This window comes from Myotis nattereri, assembly GCF_964212035.1.
Source record: "Myotis nattereri genome assembly, chromosome: 6".
Lineage (NCBI taxonomy): Eukaryota > Metazoa > Chordata > Mammalia > Chiroptera > Vespertilionidae > Myotis > Myotis nattereri.
The window spans coordinates 45,192,451-45,218,794 of NC_138081.1; the positions used below are offsets into that span (position 1 = coordinate 45,192,451).

General features: G+C 41.8%; 1 long non-coding RNA gene across 1 annotated transcript; it reads right to left on the bottom strand.

Annotated features, from left to right (window-relative positions):
• Window positions 1–222: 222 nt before the first annotated feature.
• LOC308521398 lies at window positions 223–25,860 on the bottom strand. Its single transcript, XR_013996175.1, has 6 exons — window positions 25,757–25,860; window positions 24,288–24,418; window positions 23,621–23,803; window positions 22,918–23,356; window positions 2,865–3,057; window positions 223–755 (listed from the first exon to the last, which is right to left on the bottom strand). It is a non-coding gene; the product is annotated as an uncharacterized lncRNA (long non-coding RNA).
• Window positions 25,861–26,344: the final 484 nt, after the last annotated feature.

Below are 26,344 nucleotides of genomic sequence, written 5' to 3' on the forward strand. Positions count from 1 at the left end.
CAAGAGTTTAGAATCACGGACTTTTAAACTGGAAATAACTTAAAAACCATCCATTCTAAAACTCTCATTCTCAGCTGAGTAAACTGAGGTGTGGAATATTACAGTTACTGCTTGAAGGGTGGCCAGTGAGCAATGGAGCCAGGACCCCTGTCGTCAGTGCAGCATCACAGTAATAAGGTAATTACAGTTTTCATCTCCCATTATCCGAAACAATGCTCATTTCCATACAAAGAAGCGATTTTTAATAATTAGTATGCAAACATCAAATTACAATTCCAGAAATACCTTGTAAACTGAGCAAGACACTCAAAGAAAATCTATGCCCATCACATAATCCACTCAAAACCCTCTGCTCAGGCTTGAGGCAGCAGGATAAAATTCTCATAGAGAATCTGAACAAAAGCTCTGCATTTTAAAAAGAAGTGATTATTTAGCCTAAATAATTGAAAATTCTGAAGAGAGTTCAGTGCAACAAGGATGGCAACAGGCAATTTTTATGTGCAATGAAGTCACAGGAAGTAGAAGACTTGGAGAGCAACGGAATATGCTGATCACAGGGTGCTTAGACATGGGAATGAATGCCTTCGCAAGAATGCTGTGAAATCACCATTCCTGAAGGTCATTCGAATTTGTCTCCAGATTCTCTTCATCATGACATCACTGCGTGAACTCCTCATGTTTCTTTTCCAGGCTTCAATTCCATGACTCTACGGCACCAGAGTTTTCAGAGATCTTCCCAGTGGTCCAGTTATAAGCTGAGAAATAAACCAAAGACGTGTGCATCCCAGTGGGAGCATTTTATCTGGGGCAGCAAAATAGAGATTCTAATATCACCTTTCTCCCTGGATCCCCATAGTCTACCTGGGTAACATCTCTAGGAGGCAAAAGAGAGTTGAGCTGAAGACTATGACACTAGAAAGACTAAAATTGTTCTTGTGAAAACACAAGTTTGAACTGGCTCCAAAACTCTAAAGGTGAGTAAATGAATGCTGGGCAAGGAAGCCACTGTGCGCTCCAAGGCCATTGGCAACAGCAGTGAAACTCATGGTTAGGAGTTTGCACTGTGGAGAAAACACACCTGGATTTGTGTCTCACCTCTGGTTACAAGCACTTGGACAGGTCATTAAACCTTTCTCTGCCTCAGTTTCATCTATAATAATAAAAGCGTAATATGCTAATTAGACTGGACATCCTTCCGGACAAGCCCGGGTAACGGGTGCCAGAGGGAAGCTGGTGCTGGCATCCAGGGAAAGGAAGGCCTACTCTTGCACGAATTTCGTGCATTGGGCCTCTACTTAAATATAAAATGGGGTGATACTGGTAACTACCTCAAAGTATTGTGGTAAAGATAAAATGTGTTAATATATCTAAATCACTTAGCACTCAATGATAAGCACTCAAAAAATGCCGGCAATTATTATTAACAATCCACATCACAATGTGCACTTTGGTCTCTTTAATCACTCTACCCTCCTCTTCCTTTCCTTAACACCTTTATTTTCTCCCTTCTTTTCCCTGACGAGGTCTATGCCCACATTCATTCCCATGGGCAAGACCAATCTCATGTTTAGTGTTTAAGAGACAGTCAAAAGGAAAGTTTTCTACCTTGACATAAAACTTTCTCTAAAATATTATAATTAGACATTCAATCCTATCTATAATAATAAAAGCATAATGTGCTAATTAGACTGGACAACCGAACGACCTTCTGGACATCCTTCCAGATGACCTTCTGGATGAAGTCAGGGCTGCAAGGGCAAGCCGCTGCGGTTGCGAGTGTCGAACCCCTTGCACAAATGTCGTGCATCAGGCCTCTAGTGAGTAAATAATCATCCTTCTTAATGTAAAAGCTCTGGGAGAAGTAATACACTAAATTATTAGCCTGACTCCTCAACACTCTGGTACAACCTCTTGCAGTTATATCTGTTGCATTATCTTATTTATTGATTGATTGCTTAATTACAATCCTATGTTCTGTAAAAACAGGAGCTTATCAGTTTTGTTCACCACCATATTCCCAACCCCTACAACAGAACCTTGAATGTAGCAGATGCTCATTCGGTAAGTAAATATTTGTTAAAGGTTGAAGGGCTACACCATTGACTTCCCAAAAAAATATATACCATGGCGTCTACCCTCCTACCCTCTTCCCTCTGCACAGAATGCAGGATTCACTCCAGATGTTCCGTGACTGCCTACTGTGTGTTTCCCTGGCCCTTCCTACCAGTTCTCCTGAACTCAGTGCGGGCATTTCAGCTTCCACAGAGCCTTTTCTGCCCTATCTAGGTGGGCTTAGGGCTCTCTCTCTCAGCTCCCATGGTGCCCTTTCCTGAAATCTTCATGTATCAGCAAATTCCTCAATATCACAAAGCCTATAGTTTCCACTATGAATTTGCTACTGAAGTGAATAACAACAAACTAATTTCTGACGGGGGTGTCGTGGAAAGAGGAAAAGGATGGGGGAAGACTGCCGGACTCAATTACTGGTCCAGTGACTCCCTTCCCTGACCAAATTTCTAAATGGCTCTGTGTTAGGCCTTGAGGATAATTGAGGAGAGTTGAAATCTCTAATATCAAATCCATGAACATCAAAGCTCCCGTTTTTAAATGTCAGTCTTCTATGCTGAGAACTCTTAAAAGGGAGAAATTGTCTTCCTCAGTTTCCCCACACTTGGTCTCGTGTTGGAAAGTGTTAAAACCTCCACAATATTTGTGAACTAAATGAATGCTTTTAAATTTCTATCAGTTTAACTACTTTTGGCCATGAAACTCTGATTTTTTTAATCAGATATTAAACATGTCAATGGTATGGTCTCCCCATCATAAGAACACATGTTTAAAAATAAATGAAAATTTGTTTTTACTTATTCCTTTTCCAAGTTGAAATGATGCATCTAAGGCAGAAAATCCAGAAATAACTAGGCTCAGAATGGAATTCCAGATATTGCAGCAGACGCAGCTCTGGCCCCAAATGAAGACACGGGCTTTGACTAGTGACTGCGCCCACACTCGGGCCATGGTCCTCCATTCCACATTGATGCTTTCTGGACATACTTGCTGGGGGTAATAAAAAATAAAAATAAATTTAAATTTAAAAAAAAGCTCTGACTATGTGACAGTGTGAGTGACAAGCACAGGCCAACATCAACAAATTCAACCAGGGCGAGTGTGGAAAAGGTCTGGATTCTGTGTCTGAATTAGACCCCTGCTCACCAACCCAGAGACAATCCAGTAGCTTTTAAGACTTATTTCTCAAGTTAAGTTAGGCCCAGAAGATATTTCAAGAGCCTCCATCTGTGGGAATATGTCCTCAGCTACCCATGGGAACAGGTAATAAAACAGGGTGAGATCAACAAACCCAGTTTTATTTCTAGGCTATAGAGTCAAAACAGAAATAGTCTAAAGTTGACAAATTTTCTCAACTGCAATGCAGCAATGGTTTATATATCTTGTAATCTTAATATTGATTCCAAATGTGTGAAAGGAGGGACTTTACCATTTCAAGAAATTTAATTTTTGAAATCAAAATAAACTAGAGTGGTTCTCAGTTCCAGACAGTTGGGAACCTCACCCTGATACATGTGCAACACATCCTCCGTTAAAATACCCTGTTCCGTTGCTGAAAGAGAAAATGAGCTGGAAGGATTTTGAGACAAATTTAGACATGTTGGGCAACAAAATATGCAGACAGCTGCTGGGTATGCAATTAAAATACCACTGGTGGGAACGACTGGCTCGGGAATGGGAATGGGAAATAGACTTTTCCCTTCAGGAAACCAATTCTAGTTGACAGCCTCACTCAGAAAAACAAGTTGGAGTTCTTAGCATAGCTCCCAGTAAGGGGTCCATCTGACCTCCATTCAGCACCTGATCAGCCACTGACACACTACACAGAGGGGAGTTGGAAATACTTCTGGAACGGAAGCACAGAGCTACCCACACTTCACACGCTAAGTTCACAGACCAGGCACAACTGAGTTCCTCCAAGCACTCTGTTGGTGCAGTCTTCTGGGAGCAAGTTGCAAGAGCTGACCTCAGATCTGAAATCATTAGTGCCCTATCTCAGTGTTTTAGAGGAGACACATTTGAGCTAGAAGTTGCTAAGTGTACATAACACCTCCAGGAAGGCCCGTGGCAGTTTCTAGAGGATACATGTATGCTCTTTTTTAAAAAAACTATATTTTATTGATTTTTTACAGAGAGGAAGGGAGAAGGATAGAGAGTTAGAAACATCGATGAGAGAGAAACATCGATCAGCTGCCTCCTGCACACCCCCTACTGGGGATGTGCCCTTGACCGGAATCGAACCCGGGACCCTTGAGTCCGCAGGCTGACGCTCTATCCACTGTTGCCCAAACCGGCTAGGGCAACATGTATGCTCTTCAGATTCCAAAATAGCAGTGAAGCTTCCCATTAGGGAAGGGCCAGGTTGGTGTGTGTGTGTGTGTGTGTGTGTGTGTGTGTGTGTGTGTGTGTAGGTTATTAACATTATATAAGTTTCAGGGATACAACATTATAATTTGATATCTGTGTATACTCGAGTGTGCTCGCCACCAAAAGTCTAGTTTCCATCAGTCACCACATAGTATTTGACCCCTTTACACATTTGCCCTTCCTTCACCCCCTTCCCCTCTAGTAACCACCAATCTGTTATCCGTATCTATACGTTTGCTTTTGTCTTGTTTCATTTGTTCATCTATTTCTTACTTGCTTCATATTTCACATATGAGTGAAATCATACAATTTTTGTCCTTTTCCATCTGACTTATTCAGTTAGCATGATATCTCAAGATCTATCTATGGTATGGCAAATGGCAAGATTTCATCTTTTTTATGGCTAAATAGTATGTATCTTCTTTATCCACCGAAACAACTTAGGTTGTTTCAATATCTCAGCTATTGTAAATAATGCTGCAATGAACATAGGAGTACATATGTCATTTTGAATTTGTATGTTTTCATATTTTTATAAAAACCCAGAAGAGGAATTGGTGAGTCATATGGTACTTCTAGTTTTAATTTTTTGAGGAATTTTCATACAGTTTTCCATAGTGGCTGCACCAACAGTGTATGAGGATTCCCTAGAAAAGGCTAGAGTATTCCATGGTCTCACCATACCTGAGGGTGAGAGAAAGTCTAACCTCTAAGTATTCTTCTCTTTTTTTCTGGAAAATGTCAAACATATACAAAGATAGATTTACATAATGAACCTTTCACTCACCACCTAGTCCAAACAATGATCAACTTATATCCAATCAAATTTCATCTATAACTCACTCGCTCCACTCCACCACTGGTTTCCTTAAGGTAAATCCCACACATCATATAGTCTCATTTGTAAATATTTCAGTCTATATATTTAAAAGATAAGGAACACAGACATTAATGTATATTAAAATTTTTAAATAATTCCTAAATGTCATCAAATATCTAATATGTAACCAAACTTTCCTATTTGTCTCATTATATTTTTTTTATTATTTGTTCAAATTGAGGTTCATATATTGCAATTGACACACTTGTATCTCAATTTGTAGTACTCTCTCTTATTCTTTCTTTCTCTTGAAATGTGTTGTTGAAGAAATCAGGAGGGTTTTTTTTTATCATTTCTCACATTGAACATATCCCTCCTCCCCTATTTCTTCCTGCAAACTATTAGTTACGTCTAGAGACTTGATTACATTCAAGTTTGATTTTTTTTCTCTTTTTGTGATGCTAGCAGCCATTACAGATCATTGGTAATTATAGAGTTTAATTTTTTATAATAATTAATATACTTATATAATTCTAATATACTTATATAATTCTAATATATTATATAATTCTAATATACTTAGAATTTATCCTGGTGCATGGTATCTTTTCCACATGGTCATCCTGTTATCCTAACAACACTCATTTAAAAATCTATCTTGTCAACCAAAAAAAAGAATATAATCTAAATCTAATCATGAGGAAACATCATAGAAATCCAAAAATAAGAGCCACTCTAAAATTACTGGCCTGTTGTCTTCAAACTACATAAATGACACAAAAGCAAAGAAAGACAAAAAAAAAATCATGTCTAAAAAATAAGTGATTGCAGCCTACCTGGCATGGCTCAGTGGTTGAATGTTGACCTATGAATCAGGAGGTCACGGTTTGATTCCCGGTCAAGGCATATGCCCAGGTTGCAGGCTCAATTCCCAGTGTGGGATGTGCAGGAGGCAGCTGATCAATGATGCTCTCATAATTGATGTTTTTATCTCTCTCTCTCCCTCTCCCTTACTCTCTAAAATCAATAAAAATATATTTTAAATAATAATAATTTAAAAAATAAAGTAAAAACAAGTGATTTCAGGTGGCATATTGTACTGAGGGGGAAATTGCAATGAAGGACATTATTGAGATAGTTGATAAAACTGGGATGTGGATTGTATATTAAAGTGCTGTATCAACAACAGCTGTCCTAAATGTGATACCTCTACTGTGAGAATTCTTGTTCTCGTGAAGTATTATCAGGTAAAGAGGCATGCTATATACACTTTTCTCAAATGGTTCAAAAATACATATACAGAAATTTGTGCCTGTGTGTGTGTGCATTTTCATTTAATCAAGTCCACTTCCATGATTTTCAGGATGCCTTATAGTCTTCCTCAACTATGTTTTGACATTTTCTGTTTGCTTATTTTGTTGTTATGAATGTGATATTGTCCCTTATTACCTCTCTTAAAGGTTTCAATATTCATTTTGGGTTTCCCAGATGAAAATTGTTTCAATTATTTTGTAACTATTCTAAGACAGACATTTCCTAACCTGTTTTTAGTATCTTATTATTGCCAATTGTGTTATGAAACTCTCAAAAGAAAATATACTATAATTCACTTTAATTAAGAATCCCAAAACACCAATCAGAAAGAATATATGCACCCCTATGCTCATAGCATAGTGATTCACTATAGCCAAGATCTGGAAAGAGACCAGGTGCCCATCAGTAGATGAGTGGATTAAAAAATTGTGGCACATTTACACAATGGAATACTGTGCAGCAGTAAAAAAGGAGTTCTTACCCTTTGTGACAGCATGGAAGGACCTGGAGATTATTACGCTAAGCAAAATAAGCCAGTTAGAGAAAGACAAGTATCACATGATCTTATATGTGGAATCTGATGAACCAAATAAATGAACAAAATGGGTCCAGAGGCATGGGTACATGGAACAGACTGGCAGATCTCAGACAGGAGTGGGAGGGGGGATGGGAACAGGAAGAGATTAACCAAGGAACATATATACATGTGTGCATAACCCATGTACACAGACAATAGTGTGGGGAAGGGCTGCAGTAGGGTGGTGGCTGGGTGGAGAGGAGCAAAGGAGAGGAAAATTGGGGACATCTTGTAATACTGTCAAAAATAAATAAATAAATAAATAAATAAATAAATAAATATTGTAAACATACACTGTGGTTAGTACATGGAGAGTGAGTTAGAAACCCTAGACTCCCAAGGGTTAAAATAGTTTAAAGCAACGCACAGCAAACGACACCTGATATCTGCAGAAGTTTGTATCTTCCACATCCGAAACAGGAGAGGAGCTGGAAAGAATAATTCGGTCTTGACGAAATGTAAACAAAATCTTGTCTTATCAGTGACATCAACTTCCCTGAAGAAAGCATATGTGAACTAACTTTTAACTAAAAAGAAGAATTTGTCAAGGTGTAGTCAACCCTGTTAAGGAAGGAGAGAAATGAATTGCAGAAAGGAATAAATCTTAGGACTAAAGAGGAACCCTCCATTGAGAGGCAGTACCCCGTGGCCTGAAAAAACAAATTCTGTGTGATGGTGGTTCTCATAGTTCTTGTTCTTTACCTACCAAGCAGCCTTTGGGGAGTGAAGGTCTGAAGGTACTTGCCAACATTCAAGTGTCCAGCCTCCACCAGGGACATGTCTCACCACAAGCAAACCAGGTAGCTTCATGGTGTACACACTGGTGTCTAGTGAGTGTTCCGTAGGGAGGACAGTCACCGGCCTGCACGGCTGAGCACAAAGCCGGCACTGCCCGCCTACAACACTCATGGGGAGGCCTCCTCAGGGGCTAATTTATGCCTCTCAAACTGAACCTGCGCCATCCTGGATGTCTGAAGGAGATTTTAAAAAGCAGAAAAACAATTGATGTGGTTTCATGTCAGCAATGATGTTGGAAAACCCTAGCTTGTTTTATCTCTGGGTGAGAAAACTGTTGGCTTTTCTGGACCTGTAAGTGGATTCCTGAGAGAGAAGCTAGGTGGACCGACTGACCCCTGAGATTCCTTAGACACACAAGATTGTCCATCTGATGGATTCAAAGGAACCCGTGCAAGAAAGCAGGTTAGAGTCCCTGATCCGGGTATGGTGCTGCCAAAAAGGAGCCCTGATGGTAAGAGAAGATCTTCTGAAGTCATTCCAGTGCATGGCGTTTGGGCTGCGTAACACTTTAAACCTCAGCAATTACGTAGCAGACACTCTCCTCAAGTAGAGATTTAGTAGGATCAACAGGAGCTCCACTTCAAAGTCACACTAATTTAAAATTATTCTCCAGAGCAGCCCTACCACGTCCCCCAATTTTTTTTTCCTGTTCAAGGAAGGAAACATGAAAGGATTAGGGAGTTTGACTGCCTGCCTGGAGTTTAACATTTGACATAGCCAAACAAATAGGTTTGTTACTCTAGAAACTCTCTCCGACTAAAATTAGAGAACATAGTTGAAATCTGCTTCCAACTTACTCTTTCCTGTTAAATTTCCATTGAAAATTTTGACTTCACTTTTTATATGTCCAATATATTTCCTACTTTAATTCTTCTTAAGGTCAAAAACTTTAAGAGCTAGCTTACGATAAATGATGCTGAAATTACATTAAACCTGTAAAACCAAAGTCTGGCTAAATCTATGGCTTTGCTAAAATAAATAAGTGGTTTTATTAGCAAGTTGCACAGCGCACTTTAGAAAGAGTTAAGCCTTCTATCCCAGTTATTAAAACTGGCTTTCATCTCTACCCCAACTGCCTTCTGCTCCACCAACAAGAAAGAAGCAACAACTAGATTTCTAGGGCTTTATTGGGGTTCAGCTGACATTTTCAAAGTCACTGCACAGACTTGTGCTCAGGAGGTTGTACATCCTCAGATGAGGAGATGTGTCTGCTTTCTTCTCATGCCGCATTTCCTTTCATCTTCACTGAGAGAAATAAAGAGATCGTTAGGAGATAACTTTAAATGATAAACTTGTCCTTCGACCTTGTGGGTTCACTTTGCCAAAATAAGAGAGGGCACAGAATAGTCAGGACAACCCAGTTCTACTCACTGCCGTGGCAACACTGGTATTTGCCATCCAATGGCCGGATATCACTTGATTCTACCAATATTCCAAGACATTGAATGAAGAAAGCAACAACAGACCCAAAGCCTCCTATTTTTCCTTGACTGTTTTGGGGGGCCCTGTTTCACAGCTTTGTGCCCAGCCCCCAACCCACTTCCTTTGAATCACTGAGCTGTGAAAGCCTTTTGGCCAGCTACATTTGATGTAATTTTTACTGAGGGCCTACTACATGGAGGAAGAATTCCTAACCACTGTGTTAGGAACCTTGTGCTTCAGCTCCTGATAATTTAATGAGGATGACAAATACATAGCCAAAGGACCCCAAAGTCTTATTATATATACATCTCTCTCCCCGACTCTTTAGTTAGTTGGGTTTGCATCCTGGGTGTACCTGAGTGAATTATATCTATCACACACATACAAACATGCATATGCTCTTAAACCTGAGAAATGCTTGCACTAAATTTTAAGAAAAGCTCAAATTTGTATGCTGCAGTCAAAAGAAAAAAACAGCTTCCCAAATAGAGGAAAACACAAGTACAGAGCATGGAGTCCTGAAATAGTATGAGGAACTATAGCATATGGTGAAGTATAGAAAAAGGCAAGACCAGAGTAGGGTCAAGATCCAAATATGAAACACCTTGAAAACTACCTAAAGAGTGTGGAGTTTATCCTCAGGAATGGAGAATCATTGAAGGGGTTAAAGTGAGAGAGACATAACCAGATTTGTGTCTTGGAAAGTTCACTCTCACAGCAGCATGGAGAATGGGTTGGAGACTTCCCAGAATGAAGGGAGGGATCCCAATTAGAAGGCTGTTGCAATGATCCAGGTAAGAAATAAGGAAAGCCTGAAATAAATCAGTAGTGGAAGATATAGGAGGGACATAAAAGAGATACTCTGAGAAGGCACACAACTCAGTCACCAATTAGAAATTAGCAAAAAAGGAAAGGGCAGAGTCAAAGATGATTGTCAGTTTTCCAGATGTAGTGACAGTGTACAGAGCAGTGTAATCTACCAAGACAGAGCATACACTAGGAAGACCAGGTTTGGTTTGTGGGGAAAAGAATGAGCTCAATTTAGGGCAGGCTGAATTTGAAATAATTGTACAAAATATGAATAAGGATATCCAGAAGGCAGGATAAATGATTTTGGAGACCAAGAATAAACTCTGGGCTGGAGCTATGAATGTGACTACTGTATGCATACGAGTTACAGTTTAAGCTAAAGGAGTAGCTACGATCTCTGAGGGAGCGTGAGATCTCTGTGTACAGAGAATAAGGCAGAGGATTGATTTGGGTGTTTTCCCCACCATATTAGAGGAAATGGAGGAGGAGGGGCCAACACAAGAGAATGAGAACAGAATATTCAGCAGCTGGAGGAAGACCAAGAGGCTCTGCTATCACAATTTGACCAATGGTGTAAACAAAACAAGAGAGAGGAAGAACGAGCATTCCTTTGCATTCAACAGTTTGAGCTCAGTCCTGAAAGAGGCCCAGGTGGATCAGATGAGGAGCAAGATGGAGAAAGCAGTCTGGAGAGAGGGAAGAGATGCCCCTGAGGTTAGCAGGAAGGTCAGGGTCGGGGGCAGTGCAGAGAGGAAGTTTGTAGTGTGGAGGTAGGAAGTTGAAGAAATTATGTCAATGCACTCAGTTCGTCTGAAAAGAGCAGCTAAGGATATATACTGGGAGAACGTGGGGCAACACTGAGGGAGGGCTCCATGATGTTTGGGGAAGATGCTGCGGGAAATTTCTCCCTGCCCCACACCACACCCTTGGCACCCACCCACACCCTCCCTCACGTACACAGCACAGTGCCTGGGTCCTAGTAGGTGTTCAATATTCATTTTTTTTAGATTTACTTGGTCTCCTTTTTTTAGTACCTACTTGGCACAAGCAAGGCACTGTGCATGATTCAAGAGATGCAAAGATGCCATAATATTTGGAGAGGTGTAAATGATCCCCACTGAAATTTTATCAGTATAAGGCCTATTCATCCTTCAGGTCTCATTTTAAAATGTCACTTCCTCACAGAGACCTGTTCTCACTCCCAGACTAAGTTAGTTCCTTCTATTAAACATTCTCAACATACCATATACTTTTCCTTAGTAGTTTTATAGTAGTGGTGGTTAAATTTTTAGTTATATAATTACAAAATAGATAATACAAAATCTTAACAATGTAATTGTGATTTTTAAGATCTATCTTCTTTCCCCACCAAATTGTAAGCTTTTGTTCATTACTGGATGATCAGTATCAATAGACTGGTATTTATTCATTCTTTCATTCATTCACCCAATAATTATACAGCCCTTAATATGTAAGAGATATGGTGCACACCCATGAAATATTTGTTGAATAAATGAATGAATGAATCGAGTGCTATAAGAAAACTCATTTCTGAAGGATGAAGTCTAAAGAGCAAATTATCTATACTCACAATTTGCTATGGTACAGACTACTTGCTAAAGGATTCCAGGTATGAGGCGCTCAGTAGGGTTAATTTAATTGGGAAACACTAACTTTTGACAGAAGTGATGAAAAATAATGAATATGGATTAGAACTGATATTAGAGGGCTGGGTGGTCCACAAAAGGAAATGTTATTACTAGAACCAATTTTCCCAGGCTTCACAGGTGGGATCCAGCTACATACTGCAGCATTTTCAGTAAGAAAGGGAATAAAATTTCTTACCTTAACTGAACCATGAATGCTACTTCTGTTCAACTTCAAATCATAAACCTATAATATGACTCCAGCAATTGTAAGACAAAAGACTATAACTTGCAGTACAATTCTGAGAAAAGAAATATCATTACACTGTTCAATCTCTCAGGTTTAATTATAGTTTAGAAGTGAAAAGTAGCTCCAAGTTACTACTCTGGAAAAAATGATGATACTATCCCACCGTGAAGAGCAAAATGATAAACATCACAGCCCACCAAGCTCCGTGTTGTCTAGCATGAACTTGAGAACATTTTCTTGGCCCTTTTATACGGTTTAAACTAAATGGAGCGTAAAAGGCCTTACCCATTTTTTAAAATCCTATTCACCCTCTTAAGAAGGCCAATGAGTCTTTGAGTCTGAAACAGTGAGTCTGGAATCATACTTGATCCTAGAACTTTTACACTGTTGAGTTGGGTGGCCTTGAACAGCGGAGCTTCACAAACTCTTTCCAACGTCAGTACCTCTTTGCAAATGAATTACTCTTGCAAACAGATTTCATAAATCAGGAGGTATTCAATGACAAAATTGGCTTCCAATGGTTTTCTTCACCCTAGCCACATTCTCCCAACCCAGGTTACCCTAAGTTCCCATCCTTGCCCATTTGTCTAGTACAAAGAGAAAACAAAACACTGTCATTATTCTCTTCTCCTGCCCCAAGACCCTTACAAAATCATAATAAAAAGCTAAAAGCTAAATAAAGGGAAAATATTAAGCAAGTATTCACCAAGATGGCTGTACCAGTTGAAAGGTTGAACTATTTCTCTTTTTTTAAATATATTTTTATTGTTGATAGTATTACAGATATCTCCCATCCTCTCCCCACTTACACCTCTCCTCCCTAACCACCGCCCTCCCCCGCCCCCAGGTAAGGTTGAAATATTTCTAAATCACCTAAGTGTCCCTCTCTTGCCAGCCAATCATGAACTAGCAAACAAAGGGTTTAATTCCTGGCACCTATGGAGGTATCTATGCTTACTGGTCAGTGCCTGTACTAACACTGAGATGAATATGAAGGTAGGGGTGGAGACAGAGGTGGAAACGGAGGCAGAGATAGAGGTATACACAGCCATATCATTCTTGGAAATAGGCAAACTGCATCCATTCTTTTTCTAGCACCTGTTTCCTGATTGCCTTTAGGTTCATCATAGTTTTCTCTAGTTCCTGGACGAGTGGGTTAATTTCACAGTTGAAGAAAGTAAGAAACCAATGTTTAAATAGCCCTATATTTCCAGAGATATAATGCAGCAAAGCTGGCACAAAAGAAGAGTATTGTAATAATAACCCAACTTGTATTTTTATTTCATTATGAAATTGAAGGTTTTTATTCCCAAAGAAAATCTTCTAATGGACTGTGTCCTAGGATTGTAAACCAATGATACCAAAGAAGGTTTGGCTTGTGCCTGAGGACTGAGGCATACTGAAAAAAGCTTTCTTTTTAAAGTGGAAAAGTTATTCCGGACACCAAAGTCCAAACAAGTTAAAGCACTTCCATTGTCAGGAACATTCTTTCCAAGTTCATGTCCAGAGAGGCACAAGCCCTTGGAAAGGAACATCATCAGACTCTCATGAACAGTACATACAAATGCCATAGTATATTTGCTGGGTTAGTCCTCCTGACCCTGTGAAGCCCCCTAATAGCTCATTTTCCTAGCTAGCCCCCTCCCAACTCTGACTCTGAGGTGTCTCCCCTACCACCCGGACTATGCCCTGCCTCTTTAAAAATGTCTCTGGTGCTCTGCAAAAAGTTCCAAGAAATTCACTTTCCCGTTCCTTTTCTCTGGGTGTTTACAGTTTCTAAATGAGCCAGGGTACTTATCAACACTTCCCCCGGTAAAAAGCAACCCATGAAAATTTTGGAAATTTGAGGCTGAATGTTAACAAATGAATGGGTTCCCTTAGAGCAAAGAACTTCCCATTCATGAATCCTTGCTGAGTTTAACACTCTCCACCAATGAATCACGAGTATGTGATTGTAGCTGGATGGTCTTTGTGGAGCTTCAACTGGCAGAAAGCTGGGTGAGGAGCCAGGGATAGTCCCTCACTAGCATCTCATTTACATGGTGCTACAGTTTGTATCCTCCCCAAATTCACATGTTGGAATCCTAACCCCGTGTGATGGTGTTAGGAGGTGGGTGTTGTATGTTAGGTCATGAGGTTGGAGCCCTTGCGAATGGAATTGGTGCTCTTATAAAAGCCATCTCACTCACAGAGCTCCCCGGCCTTTTGGCCATTTGATGATACAATGTGAAGCCTACAGAAGCAGGCCCTCCTCCAACCATGCTGCACCCTGGTCTTAGACTTCCAACCTCCAGAATTGAGAGAAACAAATGTTTTTGTTTATAAGACACATGGTCTGTGACATTTTGCTATAGTAGCCAGAATGGACTAAAACTCATGGGGATATAAGGATCCTGTGAGAAGAAAGTCATCTTGTGTTAAAAATTTGGAAGAGGGATAGAGATGACGAGGACAATGGAGGGAAGAATGTAGCATCTACTCCAGCCCACTCTACAGACCCCTAAAGAGGGAGGACAGTCTCCCTTTCCCTAAGGCAGTTCTGGGACTTCAGTGAAGAGTGGGGAGCCCAGTGACCCTTTGGGGTGGATGGCACCAGCAACCGCACAGAGACAAGTTCCCTCCCTTAATTATCCCGCGGGCAAACTCCAGAGAAGAAAAATATGAGGAGCCTGAGTCCCAGGGGCACAGAGAGAAATAACGGAGTAGGTTTTACGGAGGAGCTGTGGTCCCTGTGAGCAGGTGCGAACAGAAACTATAAGACACAGATTCCAGATGTTTCTTGACCTCCATACACCAGAGCTGGTGAGGCCTGGGACATCCCTGGGTTTTATTCACCATTTGCTCCAAGGTTAAGATGCACTGTCCTTATTTCTAGCAACCTCCTGGGAAGCACACTTATTTTCCTAAGACAGGGCCCCAAACGAAGTCCCCATTCCAAGTAAGTCATTGGTCCAAATATACATGGAACGTCTGTAGGGCTGACAAGAGGGAGATAGCAGAGCCGTTCATGAGAGTCCGATGGTGTTCCTCCCATGGGCCTATCCCTTTCTGGAAAAGAATGCTCCAGACAATGGAAATGCTTTGACTTGTTTGGACTTTGGTGTCAAGGATAACATTTCCCCTTCATTTAGACCAGTGTTCCTAAACTTGTTTTCATTATTGCCCCCTCAAGGAGCCTTCTTAAACTTTTTTCCCAAATAGCCCTCCCCAATTAAATTTTACTGCCACGGATATACTGTACGGCAGGCTATCTGTACTTCATATATTTTTAAAGGGTAAGGGTTTTTTGCCCCCCACCCCAGATCACTGTTTGTCCCCTGGACAGTGCTATTGCTTTCACTGAGAATGCAAAATTTAGACTCCTATTGTTTTCATTGCATGGCATCTTGAGACCGAATCCTGCAAGCCTGTGGCCCATCGGAGGCCAGCTTATCTTCCATTAGAGCCCGCAGCTCGTGCACCCTCAAGGGTCTAAAATATTCCTTCATGCCCACAGCTGAGATAGTATCCAGATGTATTCCCCAGCACTATGGCTTATGATTATTATTCCTCAGATGGGCTGGCTGCTGCTTTGCATATATCCAAATAATACTGGCTTTTGCTTTGCTGCTAAATCCAGTGTGCCTGCTCAAATATAACTCATTACCACTTCATAACATAGTTAGATATGTCATGAGCATCTCAGAACATTACAATCTAATCACCTTTCCCTCACGAACTGGAAAATCAAACTTCCCTTTTTATACCGACGTGTTTTTAAACAAAATAGTCTCTCCATATAAAGTTCTTAAAGTTTCTCAAATTCCAAGCTCTTTTTTTTTTTTCATAATCTATACCAACCATCCAATCATCGGTGAAGATAGCCAAAATAGAAGTTCACACTCATTTTTTCAGTCTACTGCTCCCCACTCAAAGAAAATAAAGTCAACATCTACCTTTTTCTTGCTCTGGGCTCTAAAAAAAATCCTCAAAACATGAATTTTTAAATGGCAGAGGTGTTTCCCAATTATATTAAGCAGAAGGAATCATTAAGCAGGCACCTACCACTCTGGGGAAAAGTCCACACATTCAACTCTAGTCATCATAAAAAAGAAGTATCCTAAACAGAGTCTTTATGCTACACCATGGCACCTTCAGCCTTCATTTAGTGGTCTCGCCTTCGCAGTAAGTCTACTCCAAGGCTGCTGATAGCATCCAATTAATCAACCGGGTATTAGACTTTGTGATGCAGAGCAATGAAGTGCTAACGAGGACCACGTGTGGTTGTGAATGGCCTCCATGTGACCAGCCGAGCCTGCCAAATGGAGACAAAATGCTCAAGATGGAGCTATTGGGAATCTTAGAGGGCGACCCCGAGCAGAAGTACTGTGTGTGTTTGAGCGTGCCAATGGCCTCGGGAAGAGTCAAAATGAAACTTTGATGTTTTGTGCCAATTTAATTCCAAAACATGCTATTTTCAAAATCTTTTGGAAGGCTCTTAATTCACTCATTTGGGCAATTGAGGCTTCATTACCCTTCAACACATAACAATCTAAATTAGTTCAATTCATTAAGAAGAATGAGGGCATTGGAAAAAATAAACATATTTGAATTATGCCACCTCAACTACTCATGCAGAATTGATAATTTGTTAACCTCTGAAATATGCTTTGAAAAACTTGTGAGGCCAACTTCAACCTTTAATCAACCCTTAAGATCCACACATTTTCACATTTTGCATTTTTCATCAATAATTTATCAACCTGACACCAACTGTATGTTGATATTAATGGCATGTGTAGAGTTTCTGAGTCAATGATTCTTAGGCAGGGTGTGCCTCTGAGTAGCCTGGAGGGGTTTGGAACATGGACATGCTGAGTCTCACCCTTGAAGAGGCTGCTTAAGCCTGGTGTGGAGTTGGGCTCAGGAATCCTTCTTTTTACATAGCTCACCCACAGTTAGATTTGCACATAGGTTTAGGAATAGATGCACTATTCTTTAAAATGAGATTCAATTTAAATTTCTTATTTGTATGAAACTTTAAGATGTTATATTTATTTTTATTTATGTACAATTTTAAATCTGTCTATTATGTAGAGTGAAGTAAATGTGCTCAGCGGATGGGGTAGTCCTTTTCTCAGGTGGACATTTGTGGTTGCCTACATTCTGGTTAATATCGCTGCATAACAAACCACCCCAAAACTAGGGGTGTAAAGCAACCATTCCTTTATATCACAAAATGAAACAGGCCCTCGCCAGTGTGGCTCCATTGGTTGGGCATCATCCCGTGCATGTAAAGGTTGCTGGTTAGATTCCAGTAAGGGCATATGCCTGGGTTTGGGGCTCAAGCCCCAGAATCTGGTGTGCAGGAGGCAGCCAATCAATGATGTTTTTCTCTCATCGATGTTTCTCTCTCTCCTTCTCTGTTCCTCTTTCTCTAAAAATCAATATTAAAAATCATTTTTTAAATATATTTTTTATTGATTAAGATATTACATATGTGTCCTTGTCCCCACGTTACCCTCTACGCGTCCCCCCTCATACCCTCACCCCCCCGTTGTCCGTGTCCATTGGTTAGGCCTATATGCTTGCATGTAAGTCCTTTGGTTGATCTTTCCCCCTTACCCCCACCTTCCCCTACCTTCCCTCCAAGGCCCGACAGTCCAATCAATGCCTCTCCATCTCTGGATCAGTCCTTGTTCATCAGTTTATGTTGTTCATTATATTCCACAAATGAGTGAGATCATGTGGTATTTATCCGCTCTCCAGTTCCATCCATGCTGTGGCAAATGGTAAGAGTTCCTTTTTCTTCTTCCTCTTCTTAAAGAATACCTTTCAGCATTTCATATAATGCTGGTTTGGTGGTGATAAACTCCTTTAGCTTTTTCTTATCTGTGAAGCTCTTTATCTGACCTTCTATTCTGAATGATAGCTTTGCTGGATAAAGTAATCTTGGTTGCAGGTTCTTGCTATTCATCACTTTGAATATTTCTTGCCACTCTCTTCTAGCCTGCATGGTTTCTGTTGATAAATCAGCTGACAGTCTTATGGTACTCCCTTGTAGGTAACTGACTGTCTTTCTCTTGCTACTTTTAAGATTCTCTCTTTGTCTTTTGCTCTTGGCATTTTAATTATGATGTGTCTTGGTGCGGTCCTCTTTGGATTCCTTTTGTTTGGGGTTCTCTGCGATTCCTGAACTTGTAAGTCTATTTCTTTCACCAGGTAGGGGAAGTTTTCTGTCATTATTTCTTCAAATAGGTTTTCAATATCTTGCCCTCTCTCTTCTTCTGGTACCCCTATAATTCTGATGTTGGTACGCTTGAAGTTGTCCCAGAGGCTCCTTACACTATCTTCATATTTTTGGAATCTCTTTTCTTTTTTCTTTTTCGGTTGGGTATTTTTTGTTTCTTTGTATTTCAAATCTTTGATTTGATTCTTGGGATCCTCTTGTCTGCTGTTGGATCTCTGTAAATTATTCTTTATTTCAGTCAGTGTATGCTTAATTTCTAGTTGGTCCTTTTTCATGTCCTCCAGGGTCTCACTATACTTATTGAGGGACTCACTAAATTTATCGGCGGTTTCCATAAAATTCTTGAAAAACCTTATAAACGTGGCCTTGAACTCTATATCCAGTCGTTTGCTTTCCTCCATTTCTGCCATTTGTGACCTGTTTCTTTGTCTCCGCATTTTGGCTGCTTCCCTGTGTTGATAGAGTAGCTTTGTGTGCTAGGTGTCCTGTAGGGCCCAGTGTCTCAGCCTCCCCAGTTACCTGAGGTGGACACTCTTGGTGCACCCCCTTGTGGGCTTTGTGCACAGTCTTGTTGTAGTTATACCTTGGTTGTTGTAGGATCACTGGGAGGAATTGACCTCCAGGCCAATTGGCAGTGAGAATCGGCTGTGTCTGCAGTGGGAGAACTTCTGTGCTGGAGACACCCTTCTGGGGCAAGACTTGCTTCAATGGGGTTTTGGTGCTCACTGAGTCTGCACCCTGAGTGTGTCCCTTATGGATCTGAGGAGTTGTGATCTGGATGGTCCCCCTCTGACCACTGCGTACAGTGGCTCTTGGATCTAAGGAGGTGCTAATTTAGCCTCTGCCTGAGGTTACCCAGCAGGAGCTACGAAGAGAACTGCAGATTCCCCTTCCTTTTTTGGAGTTTGGAGGTGCCCTGATGAGGCTCAGCTGTGAAGCAATGCAAGCTGTTGTGGGGCCTTGGGCCTTCTCTTGGAAGTTCTGGGTCTGTCTGGCCCAGCTGCAGTTAGGTAATTATCAGGTTGCAAAGGGCCGGGGCATTCATATGCAAAAGCCTCTGCTGCAGCCTGGGTGGGGCGGGGTCTCAAGGAATCAAAGGGCGGAGCAAGCAGCTATGGCTGATCCTTAGCCCTGCCCTAAGGAGTCGCCCCCCGCGTCTCAGTGTCCCGGTAACGGCTGCAAGCACCTCTGAGGGAAAGCCGCCCTCAAGTTTGCCCGCTGCCAGACAGTCCAGTTTCTCCCCGTATGAGTCCTGGGTCCCCAGAGACTTCCCGGAACCGGAGTTCAGAGCCGTCAGGAGCTTGTGACTCCCTCTGGATTCAAAAAGACAGCCGCGTCCTCAGGTGCCAGCCCCTATCCGCGCGCGCGCGAGCCCCCATACCTCTGCACTTTACTTCCGCAGCTCCTCTGGCTCTCAGTGTGCTATTCTTTCCTTCTAGTTGTAGAATTTACACTCAGCCAGCCTTTCTGTAGTTCTGGATGATGTCCGTTTTGTGTTCCTAGAAGATTTTTCAATTGTTGTGGGAGGCAGCAATTTCCCGGTGTTTATCTATGCCACCATCTTAGTTTTCCCTGAATGAGTATATCTAAAAATCATTTTTTAAGATTTTTTTAAAACAGGGCACAGCAGGAAGGCTTATTTTTTGGGCTCAGTGGGGAAATGCAAAGGCTGAAGATGACTTGACAGCTAGGGAAGGAATCATCTTTCATGTGCTTGGCTCCAGGGCAGAGTGACTGGAATGGGAGCTCATCTGGGACTGAGCCAGAGCACCCTGATGGCCTTGCTCTGAGGCTGGGGCTTCCTCACAGCATGCTGGCCTGGGAACAGTGGAGTTCTCACTCACTGCAGTGTGAGTGTTCCAGACAGCAACGTGGAAACTGCATTGCCTTTACCACCACCTTAGCATCACTTCTGCCCAACTTTAAAACAATTTTATTTAAGAAAAGCCTAATATGCAAATCAACCAAATGGCAGAACGATGGGTAGCTATAATGCACACTGACCACCAGGGGGCAGACGCTCAACACAGGAGCTGCCCCCAGCCCGCAGGCCCCAGGCCAGCCAAGGCGGGTGCCAGCAGGAGCCCCCCAGATTGCCCCACCAATCTCCCCACAGATCGGCCCTAATCACTGTCCAGTCCTAGGGACCTTGCCCATGCAAGAATTTTGTGCACCGGGCCTCTAGTATATAAATAACACTTGATGGCCCAGCCAGCATGGCTCAGTGGTTGAGCGTCGACCTATGAACCAGGAGGTCATGGTTCGATTACTGTTCAGGGCACATGCCTGGGTTGTGGGCTCGATCCCCAGTGGAAGTGCACAGGAGGCAGCCAATCAATAATTCTCTCTCATCATTGATGTTTCTATCTCTCTCTCCCTCTCTTAAATCAATAACAATATTTTAAATAAATAACACTTGAGGGAGACTGTCAGGCACTGCTCACAGGGAAGGGATTTGGGATGAGCAGTGCAGCTTATAGTGTGTCCCCATCTCCGCCCTGACTTGGCTTGAAGTAGGCCATAGCGTAGAGACTTCCCCTTCACATTTCTGACACAGCATAAAGGAGCATGTGCACACAGAAATTCCAAGACATCTATCAAATTATGGAGGGTATGTGATCAGCTATCCCATTGAGATGGGAATGAGAAAACAAAATGGATAGGCCTATGAGAAGAAGAAAAATGCCCTTTATACACCTGCAATCAATGTTCCCCTTCCTGCATTGTGGTCTCTTAGCTCAATCCCTGCATTACAGATGTACATTTTCACAGCAATTCAGAGTTTCAGAGCCTTCCCATTCACTTTCTCATTTAGAATTCACAGGTAGGATTCCCTGAAGCAGGTACAGAGGAAAGGCGGACTTTCATGTCTCCATTTTTCAGATGTGAGCCTGAGTGTCAAAAATGTGAAGTGGTCTGCTTGCAATTATACTGCTCACAGGTGACAAAGCTGAAGCTCTGAGCCAGGGTGCGCATGCACTACCCACACGTCATTCCACAGGGGTTTGTCTGATTGTCTTCACTAATCTCACCATGCACACCTCTGCATGCGACTGGACGTGTTTGAGCTATCAGTTCAAAAGTGTTGCTTATTTACTTATCTGACATTTATTGAGTATTTACTTTATTATATGCCTGGTATGTTGGTAAGCATTTTTCTTATACACTCTCTTCCAGTCGCAAAGCTGTCTGTTATGTGCCAGTTTATTCATACAAGGTGGAAAAATAGGGAATACAATCCCTAAGATACAAAGCTGTGGTAGGTCATACACAATTTTTCACAAGGCAACTCTGGTTTACACCACTGAGAACCACCAAGTAAATTGAAAAATGCCGAACAGTTCAATGAAGTGGCTGTGAGGGAAACACGAACACACACCCCTCATCTTCTCGCTCTTTTCCCACTTGACCACATGCTTTGACCCAAATAGTTCCTCCCAAATTCATGCAATATTCTCCCTAAAAGAATCTACTGCAACATCTTAAGCATGAATAAGCATCCTGAGTAGATGGATCCAAGTAGCAAATGAAAAGGGAAAGCCTTAAATCTGGAGAAGATTAAAACAATAAAACAGATTAAAAGAAAAAAGACAATTGGTAAGATCATAAGCGCAAGAGGCCCATCAGTGACAATGCATCAAAACTCAAAGCTGTTCCCTTTTCTCCACATCCTCACCAGCACTTGTATGCACTGTTGGTGGGAATGCAGGCTGGTGCAGCCACTGTGGAGAACAGTATGGAGTTTTCTCAAAAAATTAAAAACCGAATTGTCATTTGACCCAGTGATCCCACTTTTAGGAATATATATCCCAAGAAACCAAAAACACCAATCAGAAAGGCTATATGCACCCCTATGTTCATAGTAGTGCTATTTACAATAGCCAAAATCTGGAAACAGCCCAAGTGCCCATCAGTAGATGAGTGGATTAAAAAAAAATTTGATACATTGACACAATAGAATACTATGCAGATGTGAAAAAGGATCTTGCCTTAGCCAGTTGTGCTCAGTGGTTAGAGCATTAGCCTGCAGACTGAAGGGTCTTATATTCAAATCCAGTCAAGGGCATGAACCTCAGTTGCAGGCTCAGTCCCCACGCCCATCCCCATTTGGGTGCATGTGGGAGGCAACCAGTTGATGTGTCTCTCTCACATAGATATTTCTCTCTCTGTCTCTCCCCCTCCCTTCCATTCTCTCTAAAAAATCAATAGGAAAAAATATGCTCCAGTGAGGATTAACAACAACAAAAGGAGAATCTCTTCCCTTTTGAGGCAGCTTGGAGGGACCTGGAGAGCAATATGCTAAGTGAAATAAGCCAGCCAGAGACAGACCAATATCACATGATCTCACTTATATGTGGAATCTAATGAACAAAATAACCAACGAATAAAATAGGTCCAGAGGCATGGAAGCATGCAACAGACTGAAGATTCTTAGAGGGAAGGGGGGAGGGGAGTATGTACAGATTAACTGAAGAGCTTATATGCATATATGCATAGCCCATGAACACTGACAATAGTGTGGTGTGGGAACTGGGTAGAGGGGGGCAATGGTGGAAAAATGGGAGATATCTGTAATACTCTCAATAATAAAGGTAAATTTAAAAAAAAAAAAAAAACCTCAAAGCTGTTTCGCAGGAGGAACAGTGAGGGCTGCAGAGTCTCTGGAACAAGTCTGAGGACACTGCAAGTAATGGTGCTGATGATAATGGAGACACTGCTGTCGACGCCAAAGCTGTCATCTGCTGGAATTGGGCCCAAGGGCACCTGCATGGACTGACAGTAAGACCTCCAGTGCCAGGCAGGACAGCCAGCACTTTGTGGCCTCCCATCTCTCTTGGAGCCATACATACAGCTCTTTGGGGAAAGGAGGAAATGGCGAACAAGGAATGCTGAGTTTCTATTTGATGTTAATGCAGGGGGAAAACAGGGTCAACAAACCACAGCCTCTGTGGTGCCAGGACTCTTCGTTCTGCTCCCTCCTTTCTTCCCTCTCTTCGCCATAACTCAGAAGCTCCGCGTTTCACTCTGTGGCTCCACCAGGCAAGAGCCATGCTTTCTGCAAGAGGAAGTGCTCTATGTACCATAGTATTTTTAAAATTTATTAGGGATTTAAGATGTTTAAAACTTTTATTAGGTTTCCAAAAGAGTATTCCTTACTAGATTATACAAGTGTTGAATGTTCCACCCAATCTATTTTTCCCATAAGCCCCATCATTTTTACTGCATGAAATTCTATAATGCCTCAATTTTTTAGGGAGACATATATTACATTGAGGAGAAACAACTGTTTCAACTCATTTGATCCTCTTATTATCCTTACCTTGCCCGAGGAAACACTGAATACTGGGTGTGGTTTTCATTTAACATTCAAATCCCACATCTTGGGTATCTTCCCCCAACTTGTGTCCCCCTTCTTTCTTCTAATACAATGTTTGCCGAGTGGACTCCAAAGCCTTTTCCTAGGATGCCACGCTGAGAAAGTCACGGATAAAGGAGCAGTTCCCTGCCGCATGAAAGGAGGGACTTTGCTTAGCATCCAAATGGAAACTGGTTTCCAGTATTTAGTCAAAAGTTCACCCCCCAAAAAAAAGTTCTCAAAAGAAGTTCTAAAGGCCAAAAGAAAGAAACATAGGGTCTTCCAAGAAATAGATCCTGGGGGCGGTGGAGGGGTTGGGGGGGTTCCAACTGGCGATCTGAAATAACGTGGGCCATTTTCCCAAAGTGACTGATAACTATTGCATTACTTTCCCCAAGGTCAGCAGCAGAATAGGAATTAGAGAAACCGACTTGGGACCTTCTCTACTCCTTTTAAATATTGTGTTTCTGTTTCTGTTCACATTTTTGCATCAGACTGTTCTCCTTGCTATATTTCACACCCCCTCTGGCTTCACATCAGAGGGACAAGGTCAGTATTTGTTTATAATGGAATAGGGGTGCGATGGTGAATAATACAGATGTATATTTTACTTGGAACAAATGCAGTTCACCTTTATTCTCTGAGCACATTCAGATTGTAAGAGAGACTGCAGTTTATACGCCTTCAAAAGAAAGCCCTCCTTGGGTATTCAAAACATATTTTATCAAACCACAGGATCCTCTTGTTTCAAGCAAGAAGCACCTACAAAGAAAAAGACAGTTTCTGTAAGACACTTGTTGGATTTTCGGTTTGTTTTGGATGGTTGTTATTTCTTTTGGGACAAGTTTTAAATGTTAACAGGAAAAAAAACAAATTCTGTTGAAGAAATTGGGGGCGAGGGGTTTAAATGAATGACTTCAAAAAAGCACATCTGCGTATACTAGAAGAGTGCGTTCTCTCAAGCCCTTTGCTTTGGGTCCTTCAGAAGGATTTGGAATAACTGTTTCTACATTAAAGTAGAATGCTAAGGCCAAGATGAAGAGAATCAATTCTAGCGAGCTTTTGAAATAGAGACAGAACAGGATCAAGCTTACAGCATACAATAGATTACCTTCCATTTGGAAACAGGCAGGAACTAAAGATACAGAACATAAAACTTTCCATTAGATCCCCATTCTCTTTCCTTTGTGGCCACATGTGTCTGTCTAATCTTGACCACAGAATCAGAATGTTGAAAAGACTTTGAGGGTTCATCGAATCCACGCCCAACCTTATGGGAAGACCTCCCACTAAACCTCCAGACACATGGGGACTTACCCGGTTCTCAAAGACCTCCATGAAGTTTTTACAAAAAGTGTTCAAACACCAGCTCTCCTGCCAGCAGTCTACTTGGCTTGTTGAATTTGCATTGTCCCCACCCCCATTAATCAATCCCACCCCATCAAACAGGAACAGCCGTGTTGTCTCCACTCTCAACATTCCAACATCTGCCCACATTTGCGTGTGTGGTGCTGCCCAGCTCAGGCCGCCGCGCCGGCAGAGTCCTGTTCTAATCTCTGTCAGGACCAAGGCACAGGTGCGGGTCTCAGGCAGCCGGAGCCCCTCCTGTCATCCCCCACCTGGCCATTGGCAGCCCTTCAGCTTCTGAGAAGCCAGCATGAGGGAGGCAAATTCCTAAACACTCATGAGCTTTAAAGCATTTTATTCTTCACAAGGAAAAAAGACTCATAGGTCATCTATTAGGGAGGCCACATGTGACACCTCATATGGAATTCTTGCCTTTTTTATTCGTGTATTGATAATGATTTAGCAATCCCAACTCAAACTCCCAATCAAGCCTCACTGTTTGCAGAGTCAACTTCTAATGAAATTCCTAGAGCAGGGGAGTAAAATTTTTTCCTCATTAATATGAAAGAATTGGAGGTGCTAGAAATAGCCTCAGGACTAAGTAAACAGGCACTAGCCAGTGATGTTTCCCAGGAAATCTTTGTGGCCAGAAACTTGAATAAGGAATGAGGAATAAGGAAACTTGAATAAGGAATGTGGAATAAGGAAACTCCACACTCAACAAGCTGGAAGGTAATGTCTGTGTTTCCTCACCACTGTTTTTGTCATTCCAATACGGAATGGTTCCTGAAAATGTCTTTTCCTCCATGTCCCTTGGCAATGGCCTAAGTATTTCCCCATGTTGGTCATCAAATGGCCTGAGAGAAAAACATGGGGGTTATCAGTAGCATCATCAAAGCAGCCTGGATCATGGAAGAAGAGTGGGCTGATCATTGTGCCTTTCCAGCCCTTAGCAGACCACCCTGGAGATGGGTGAAGGGCATAACCCACTGTGAGGGGCTCAGTCCTGTTTCATCATCTGCCTCAGTTGCAGCAATACAAACAGAGAGGCCTTGAGCTGTGTAAAGAGAAGGGTTTCTGGGTTTACTGGTGTGACCATCCACTCCAGTCTACCAGGCATAATTCCGAGAGAAGCCCAAGACCCAGCTGGAAATGAAGAGACTTCAGGATCAAATTCCTCTTGAGCACAGAGATCTTCACAAACTCAGGGACCTCAAGCCAGGCCTATATTCCAGGGAGTTAGATGAAAACCAGCTACACCCCTGCAGCTAAGGCCACTTGCTTCCCTTTAACGTCCCGCTCATTGTATGCTCTCTCTGAAGGCCTCACTGGAGCTGCAAT